The sequence below is a fragment of the Eumetopias jubatus genome, unplaced genomic scaffold (genome assembly GCF_037043125.1).
Source record: "Eumetopias jubatus isolate StellerSeaLion01/CBP00866 unplaced genomic scaffold, mEumJub1_p1.0 scaffold_9, whole genome shotgun sequence".
NCBI lineage: Eukaryota > Metazoa > Chordata > Mammalia > Carnivora > Otariidae > Eumetopias > Eumetopias jubatus.
In genome coordinates this window covers 41,402,209-41,412,084 of record NW_028274815.1, presented here as the reverse complement: position 1 = coordinate 41,412,084, position 9,876 = coordinate 41,402,209, and the positions used below count along the sequence as shown (strand labels likewise).

Genomic DNA, 9,876 nt, shown 5'->3' with positions numbered 1-9,876 from the left:
CTTGAGAATGCATCATATGGAAAGGGAGACAGAAACAAATGATAGTTGATCATTGTAATGGGGCAAAGTAAGTGTTGTTACGAGGTAGTACCAAGGGACGGGTAAAGAATAATGCAGAGTACTAAGTGATGTGTAAAGAATAATGCAGCGGAGGGGTGCTTGGGTGGCACAGTCGGTTGAGCATCTGACTCTTGGTTGTGGCTCATATTGTGATCTCAAGGTTGTGAGACTGAGCCCTGAGTGGGCCTCCACACTCAGCGTGGAGTCTGCTTAAGACTCTCTCTCTCCCACTCCCTCTGCCCCGCCCTACCACATTCTCTCTCTCTCTCTCAAATAAATAAGTAAATCTTTTTTAAAAAAGAAGAAGACGAATGCAGGGGAAGGAATAACCAACTGTTTGCATAAATCAGGAAAAACTTCAGAGACACTTCTATCTGCTAAACCTTGACAGAAGAGCAAGGGGATTGCAGAAAGTTGAGAGGAAGAGGAACATTCTTACAGAAAGAAAACCCATGAAAAAGAAAGGCACAAAATTATAAATGGCACCATGTATTCAGAAATTGTCAAGATGTAGTGAGTGGCAGGCATTGAAGCTGGAAAGTCAAACCCTGCCATAACATAAGGAACCTAGCATGCCCAGTTAATGGCATCTGGGCTTTATTCAGAAGGCAGCATTTATCTGAAGAAAGTTCTAAAGAAAGAAAGTGATAGGAAATGCGATTTTGAGGAAGGCAAGTCTGTGGTAATATGGAGACTTACTTAGAGGAAACATAAATGAAGACAAGGAGATGAAGGGCAAGGCAAATGCAATGGCTTGAGCAAGACAGATGAGGCTGAATCTGTTCAATGACAATGGACACAGATTCTGGATTCCAGAGGATTATCTTCACAGATGTCTTGACAGGTGAGCGCCTGGATATGGGGTTGAGGAACAGCCACCCCTTGAACCTGTGTCATGTAAGATAGAGTTCTGATTGTTTGACTTAAAGTCTAATGCTTTCAACCTCCTCCTTTCTTTAACTCTCCTTTTTGAACAAGTTGGGTTCTTAGAAGGTGTTGGGTTGGCAAGAAAATTAACTTGACAGATGAATCATCCTGACAGTGACTATTACAGCCCACTTTGCATAACTGCCATGTAAGATACTTGAATTGTCCTAGGACTCAACTTGACTATGTGCCTCTGTATCTTGAGAGAAAAGTTTAGAAGAGGAAATGCAGCTACTGTTAATCCTCTAGTGAATCAGGGTTAAAGGTTGTGTTTGGCTTCATGTAATACTACTGCGAGTAAACCACAGGATTATTACACACACACACACACACACACACACACACAGTTCTGCAGTATTACACAATTCCCAAGAATCTCATACTTATTGCAGACTTTAGAATTGGGGTCCAGTGTGCCGCACATGCAGAGGCTGCAATGTGGATGGAGCCCCCCAAGGGTCATGCAATGCGTTGGTGCTGAGTGAAGCAGGTAGTCCAGGCTGATACAGCTGCTTGAGATCCATTTTCCTGCTATGCGATCTCTGACATGACCTTGCCTCCTGATTGCAAGGTGACTGCAACTCCAGAAATCGTGTCCATATCCTTGGCAGGAATAAAGCCAAAGGAAAATAGAGAGTCTTCTCTAAAGTCTCTGAGACAACCAGCTCAGGAACATTTGCTTGATATCATGACTAGAACAGAGTTACATTGCCTTCTATAGCTGCAAATGAGTCTAGGAAAATTAGTATGAGGTTGTCCAGAGAAAATCAGAATTCTGTTGGTAAAGAACAAAGGAGTAAGGATATTATATAGGCAGAAAAGTCAGTGTCCATTATACCCAGTAATCGGAATTCCGACACTGTCTGAAGAGACTGAGGATGAGGAGGGGCTGAAGAACATGGCACCCCACACACAATCCAGAATGTTCTCCCTGATTTATCATCTATTATCTTACATATTTTATATATGTGTTTTATTGTCTGTCTTTCCTACTTGAGAATAAGTTTGATGTAGGCAGGAATTTTTCTCTTTTGTTATATCCTGTATTCCCCAGTAGTTGGAACTGTGACTGGTACAAAGTAAATACTTAGGGTTTGTTACATGAGTAAATGAATATTCAACCCAGCCAGGGAATCAGTGGATCTCAGCTCTCCCTTGCAACATGGTGGAAAGGGCATAAGGGAGGAACTACATGTGTGCTACTGATATGTCTTTGTTTACTTTCTGGAGAAATTCTTTAGAACTTTAAAAAGAAAGTTTCAAAAAACGGATCCTTAAATTAGTTGCATGGTCTCACAGATACCACTAATGGGATCTGTAGTAAGAAAAAAAAAAATCAGATGGTAGAACTAAAAATAATACAACTTTTCTCAAAACCCATGCAGTTTGGAGCAATTCCTTAAGGCCAAAGGGCTCCAGCAGAAAATACAGGGCTAGAAATTGCCACTAGGAGGAGCAGCTGAGAGATCCTTCTTTTCCAAAGATGCCATTGTGAAGAGCAGATGTCCTCCAGCCCGGAAGACATCTTAATTTGGAGATTTCTGGGGTTCTGTGCCACCCCAAGTGATTACTTTCACAGGAGGAGAATATTGTCTCTGATTTTCTGCTTTACATGAGTGAGGAGACTCTAGGAATTGATATCCATTACGTACTTGACTGAAAAGAGAGAATGTCACTGTTCCCCCCTCTAACAAAAGGATCAGTGAGGCCCAGGAGGGGAGCCCTCAGAGAGGAAAGAATTAGAAATACAGGATGAGAATTCCTTGAATAGAAAGATGCCAAATAGAAACTTGACAGTTTCATAGCACAGAAAGTCCAGACTAGGAACTGCAGGAAAAGTGAACAACCAGTGTGTTAACCTACTTCCCTACAGAGTGTGAGGTCTGGCATCCTAAAGATCTACCAGGTGAAAATGCTAGAAATCATAATCTTCAGTAATTTGAGTGAACGATCTATTAATTACCTCTCATGATGGGATAGTAATTGCTTCAATTTTGGTCTGAGACTTGCCTTGAATTAAACTAACCAACTGCAGAGACATGGGTTATAAGGGCAAAACAAAAATTAAAATACCTACCTTCTTATTATAGATGAGTCAACTGAAAGTGTTACACAGTTACTCTGGGATTTCACCTATGTTCATATTTTAGAGATTAAAAAAAATGTATTAGAATAAACTCTGTGCTTGTTAAATTCCATTAAAATGGCTTTACTGTGTAATTTTACTGATCTAATAAGAAATTATCCGATAATATTTTATAAAATCAAGATCTACACCTTAAATGCATTTAACATTGTTTCAGTGAACAAGAGGCATATTTTCTGCTTCTAGGTTCTCAAAAGTTGAAAATAAAAAGTGCAGTTTTAAACATAAACAGGTAAGGATATCAACATTGTAGATATAAAAATGAGTTTATAATGCAGATATAATATGAGAGAGATGGCATTTTGCCATCTGAAGAATTCTAGGCTCATGGAAAACCATGTTCAAATCCCTGAGATCCCATTTCCTCACTGTGTGACCTTGGGTGATGCACTGCGTATTTCTGAAATCCAGTCTCCTAATCTTTGAAATGAAGATCTGAATGTTTTTTTCTTAGTGTTAAGTGATTTAGTGCGAAAACTAGGCAAATATGCTTAGCATTCTGCCAGGCAAATAGCCGTTTTGTGGTCATTGTTTGTCAAATATGAAACCAAGTAAGTATTAAAAGGGTTGAGGCAAGAGAATAAAACAAAACCATCCTGGCCAGCCTTTTCTATTTTAAAATAAGAAACCTATGTCTGAGATTTGATGGACCACGAAAAAACCTCCCACCTGGAATTATTTCCCCTCCTGTCCCTGCTTTTCAAGTAGAGGCTAAGAAATCTCTCCTGGGTGCAATTACTGATGAATAAGCCTGAATCCCACCATAGCAAAAGTAACAGTGTGACCTCTTTCTAGGGATTCATTTTTTTAAAGAAGATTTGGTAGTAGATAAGGGGTTTGCTTTTTGATGTTTGACCTCTCCTATTATACTCCGCTCGATTTATTATGCAACCATGATAAGCTCCAGGATGCTATTCTTTGGGACCTGTGACAGCCTTGGATAAATTCCATTATGAATCATGCAAAATGGCTTCTCTGAGTTGCTGTGGATTTAGACCCTCTGAAGAGTTACATTTCTGTCTTATCACTCCTTGTGAAAATATTTCAATCACACATGAAAATGTTTCTCCCAAATTCCTTCTTGGCTGAGTTGAATATTCATGCCGTGCAAAGAGCAAAAGGTAAACCTCATACATATTGGGAACAAGTTGTTTTCTAGTAATCAGTGGAGGAGGAAGGATTTCTGGGTTCACTGAAGATTGGCCCACTTCTAACCAGGTCTAGCACTCTAGATATGGCAACCTTGTTTCATTGGCCTCTACTACCATCTCTTATCCATGCCACCTCCTGATAAATTCATAGCTCAGAGAATCTTGATTCCAGCCCTTGAGTGAAAGATTCTGCCATGTCACTGCCAAGTTTTGTTCATGCCCCTACCTCTAAAATGATTGACATCTGCTCATAAGATCAGGCATCAGCTGAAATCAGGATAAATACAATGCTGGCCATTACCTGACTCATACTAGATAAATTTAGAGATGACAACTTAATGCAACCACACTCCAAACAACCCCTAAAGAAGAAAAAGGAGATGTCCTAGGATTGGTGAAATTAACACTTTGGGTTTTAGGCAGTCACATCAGTCTCTTTTATGAAGTTTCATTGGTAGGAACCAATGGAGACTATACCGCATATATCATTTAACACTGTGGCTTTCATCTGAATAAGAGGAGTGATAGTTGGGCAAGCAGCAGACTCTGAGCGTATCGATTGGCATGTGACAAAGTCACGTGAAGGAAGCAGCATTTGGTATTCCAGTTTGCAGTCATGAATAGGGCAGTGGATTGAATGTCTAGGTCATTCAACCTCAGACTGAGTCCAGGCATGCTTTGGGAACAACTCTGTGACTTTGGAATTGCCATCCATTAACACATGGCTGTGCCAAAAATTGTTGTCAAGGAAGGAGAGATAGGTCTAAGCTATCCAGCTCTGTCTCATTATCTCACTCTTTTGGGTCCGAGGGAAGGGAAATACTAGAAGAAGAATTTCAAGGGCAGTTGGCCCCTTCAGGCCAGCATTAATAAAAAAGTATTAAATCTCAGTCAGTGGAGATCCCCGTGTATCCATCATGCTAGGTCCTATTCTTCCTTTTGGAGGGAGGAGGTGAAGTCATTTGCCAAAACTGGGTCCAACATGTCTGCAAGTCTCCTAAGACTACTAGTGAAGCAAGATAATCTCCATACCTTTTTTAAGGCGATTGACATTTCCATTAAAAGGTTCTCACAGAAAAAAGCCAGAGTCCCAAAGTCCCCCAGAGATATTCAAGGGATCTTGTCCCTACAGATGCTCCCCTATTTCAACTGCAGGATCCCACAAAAACTGGGCCTGAGTTGGGATGGCTTGTATGTGGCCCATTTCCATTATTCCCCCTCCTATGTCCACAACCAGCATTGCTGCTCAGTAGATCACGCCTATTCTCAAAGCCCTTTTCAAAAGAGTACTTGTCTTTTTCCCTTCCTGAGATCCCAGAACAAACCAGAGGCCTAAGTGAACAATTAACTCAGCATATCATTGTTTGAGCTGTGGCTCTCTGGGCTACTTTGGGAGTTCCCCTGACTCTTTTTAAGAACTGTGGCTATAAGAATTAATGCAATTTCTAAACTGAGCCTCACAAATTTTCCGTAAGTGCTTTACGCACTTGTGAATCATGTATCATGTTTTGTAGGTACCAAGAGGGGTTTGACCACATGCCATCGCAGTCAAGACCCACTTTATTCTCCCTCTGCTGAGAGTCACGGAAGGCAGAGTAGTAGAGGTGGAGGCCTTGCACATGATGTTTGCTGGGTGAAGTGTGCTAAGAAATCAAGTGAAGGGAAAAGATACTTACCCATGAGCAAAGGGCCTGGGCACTCTGACTCCCACCAGCTCCAACAACTCACTCTTCCTCACTTCTCATATCCAACTCAATAGGACTTTTGTACCTACTTCTCAGATGGCTCTCAGGTTCACTCCCCCGCCCCTTGTCCACTGCCTTCTGGCCCTTCCAACTAAGAGACTGCCTTACCTCCTATCTGGTTGCTCCTAGCTCTGATTGATGTCCTGCTCTGCTGCCCAGTCAGTCCTCCTGAAGCATGCTCAAGACCTCTGACATATGTCACCTTTCAGTTTTTATACAAACTCTTTAACCTGGCATATGAGGTTTTCTAAATTCTAGCCTTGCCCTCTCAGCTCTATGTTCTGTTCCTATTCTAGTTCTTATCCAGAGTTACGTACTGCCCCTGTACACGGTGTGCCCTGGACACTCTCTGTTAGTCCCTTTCCTAGAACTGCTGCCTTCTTTCTTCCCTTCTAATGCCCAAATACAGTGCTTGGATCCACATCAAACTCTGGCTCAACTGTGAAGCATTCCCTGATCCTCTGTCCTGGGACTGCTCACTCTCTCTCCTGTGCTCTCTTAGTAAATCAGACTGCATTTCCCTCTAGTCATGATCGGTGTCCTTTATTTTATTGTTCACTAGATTGGGAACTCAGAGAATGTACAATTGTTATCTAGTATAACTTAGGATCCGTCATTGCAGGCATAAGAGCCTGGCACACAGGATACAAATACGATAAATATTGCATGATTCCACCTGCTGGTCTGGCTTTCCCATTTTACCACCTGGGTGTTTATTTACAGAGACCTTATGGTGTTATGGTTAAGAGTTCAGCCTTTGGGAGCCAAACTATCTGGATTTGAATCTTGGCTCTGTCCCCTCATGTCTTTGTTATCTTGAGCAAATTACTGCATGGGGATAATAATATGGACCTCATGTAGTCAACATGAGAATTAAATGAGTTGATACGGTAAAGCTTTTAGAACAGTGCCTGGTGCCCAATAAACATTCAGTAAAGGTTAGCAAGTTCATTCACGCATGTGATCACTGAAGAAAAAGGACAGGGTGGTTAAGTTCTACTGAGCCAGGGAGAGAACGGGTCTGGAGAAGAAAAAGCCGGGCAGATTCCACAGTCCAGGAAGACAGTGGGCCAGGATGAGGGAGTTTACTGAGACAGAAAGGGGTGGGTGGGTCCAGAGTCCCAGATGGGCAGAAAGGTCAGAGTCTGTGACAGCAGCACCATGAACAGCATACAAAATGCCTAGTCCCAGGGCATAGGGGGCTTGCTGTCTGTTCCACGTTTGCTTTCCCTTCCAATAGGCAGTCCTGGAAACTCAAGCAGTAACAGAGTCAGAGGAAACCAAAGGTCCCACCTGGGTCCAGGCCCATGGAGGAAAAAACAGAGATCTAAGTCATTTCACGCTGATGTAACCAGAGTGTATGCAGCCCACACATCCCCTGGGCTAAGACCCTCTACATCTCTATCTTCTACATCATGCCATGCGTTTTTCTTGTAACCTTCACAGTTACAGGTCACCACTCTAGGCAACGTGTGAGCTGTGAGGAATGCAATGCCAAATGACAACTCTTGGACTCTTCCTTCAGTACCTAACTCATTTTCTTCTCATAAAACATTCAAAGCACTTAAAATTATTACTTTATTCCTGAGTCATAATGTTGTTGAAGCTTATAAGAATCATTTCAGTGTTAATTCCCCTGGCTCAACTCTCTTATATTCTTCCTTAGAAGTTGTATATAATTTAACCAGAAAAAGATTTTCTTTCTCAAAATGAACTGGAGTAATTAGAAAATAGATGAAGAGAGAAAAATGAAAGAACTGCTAGGTGAATACAGGGTTTGGAGTTGGGAGTTAGAAATTAGGGCAATCACCTAGTTAGCCTGGTTCACTGACTTCTTTGTTATAAAATGACCATTTGACGTGGACCTTTACCCCCCAGGCATTCGCACCATCAACCACGGGCTGAGAGGTACCATATGCAGCCAAATTGAACTATTGGTCTTTTTTAGTCTTTCTCATTGCCAACGCTGGTCAACCAGTCCGGAAAGTGCAAAAGTCATGCTGAAGACAGCTCAGGCATAACATATCAAACTGAGAATTTTGGCTTTCTTCAGAGTCCATTTCTCCCTCAAAAGAGCTACTTCAGGTGATGGATGGGATGTGAGGAAGCTGCAAGCACAGCTCCCAGCCATGCCTCCTGGTGAAGGGGACCATGGAGCTGCACCTGAGCTGCTGTTGCAGGAGGCACAGAGGCAGGATATGGATTATGACTTTTCTGGGAATAGAGTCTACAAACCTCTCATCAAGATTCTCAGAAAAGGATCATGATTTAGACAGGATTAGCTCATTGTCCCAGAGATCCAAGAGAGAACATCACAAAGGATGTCCTGATATAGCGTTTTAGTGATTTAAGGGGAAGCTCCAGGATAAACGATTGGTGTCTCTTTTACAAGAGGTGGACACCACTGAACAGGAGACTATTAAGCCAATAGATGACTTCCAGAAGTCATAGAGCATGGGACTAACACTGCAGAGGAATTAGTCCAAGAAGGAGAAATCCCCAGTCTTGGTGGTGTGTGAAAACAGAATGGGAAACTGGGATGCTTTACCAAAAAAGACTCACGCATTCAGTTGGACAGGTTACCAGAAATGACCGTACTGGTTGATGCACCTTGTTTATCTGCTCAGTCAGATGACTCAGTTCTTAACATAGTGAAAGACTACATTTTTAACCATAGTACAGTGGCATCTCAACCACGAGAACACATACAAGAACTAATAATGAACCCTAGAGGCCTCACAGTACAATAGTGTAAGGTGGATGGTGACTTTGGAGCCCAAGATTATAGGTACCAATTCCATAAATGTACTTCCAACCATTTTAAGGACATACATGTAACCCTGACATGGAACTCACAGCATTGCACAGAGACTCGGATGTTGATGATCAGTTCTGGTAGGGGAGATGACTGATAGGAGTGGAGTGCTTGGAGCATCCCCCAAATATGTCATTCCATATTGGTGCCTAATGAGTGGAAAGCTGGCTTTGAGAGGTACTGTTTGAGCAATGGAAGACATAGAACACACCAGAATGATTCTGAATCCAGCTCCAGCACTCCAGTTTATTTCTGTGGGCAGGCATTAGCATTCATAGTTGAAATGCTCTGTAGAAGGATCAAGCATTGTGCATTAGTACAAATGTTGCCATTTTTTAAATGGAAAAATATAATCAGCTGCTCAAAGTTACTTCTGGACAAAGGGGTCAATGGAACTCTCCCATTTGACATTGAATCTGTGACTGTAGGAACCATCAATAAATGACAAAGGCAGAAACTTCAAACTTCAAAGAACTATTAGCTTGAATAACAGAGAAATGAATGTTGACTGGTTACTTGATTAATCGTGGGATTTTCTTTACTTTGGATGGATGCTTGTTTTTCTATCTTGAATGGAATGTGTTAGTATTTCAGACTTTTGGATGACTGGCTTTGGTTTCTGGGGTTTCAACACAGCTGTTCTGAGCCTAGTTTACTTGTCATTGGTAAAAAAGGTTGGATCCATCTCTCAGGCTATTTGGAAATAGCAAATGTTTACTGGATTCATTTTGGAATATTTTAGCAATAAGATATTTGAATGTTGTGGACAAAATCATAATGCAGTCCATTTTATTTTTAGCATAATGTTAATTACAATATCACATCACAATAAAAATCGAATTGGCCATAGAAGTACAAGTACAGAAAGATCTATACCCTTCCACTGTACTTCTTCTTAAAGCTGGTTATTAGGACTGAAAAAAATAATATTATTTGATTAAATTTCCATCCAAGTCTAGGTAAAACTTAGAATAAAACAATAGGAATAGACCTAATGAAGCCAGAGTTCTGTAATATACCTTACTCTTATAC

General features: G+C 41.4%; 1 pseudogene; it reads left to right on the top strand.

Moving 5' to 3' along the window:
- Positions 1-852: 852 nt before the first annotated feature.
- LOC114223454 (cytokine receptor-like factor 3 pseudogene) lies at positions 853-9,368 on the top strand (annotated as a pseudogene).
- The last annotated feature ends 508 nt before the right edge of the window (positions 9,369-9,876 follow it).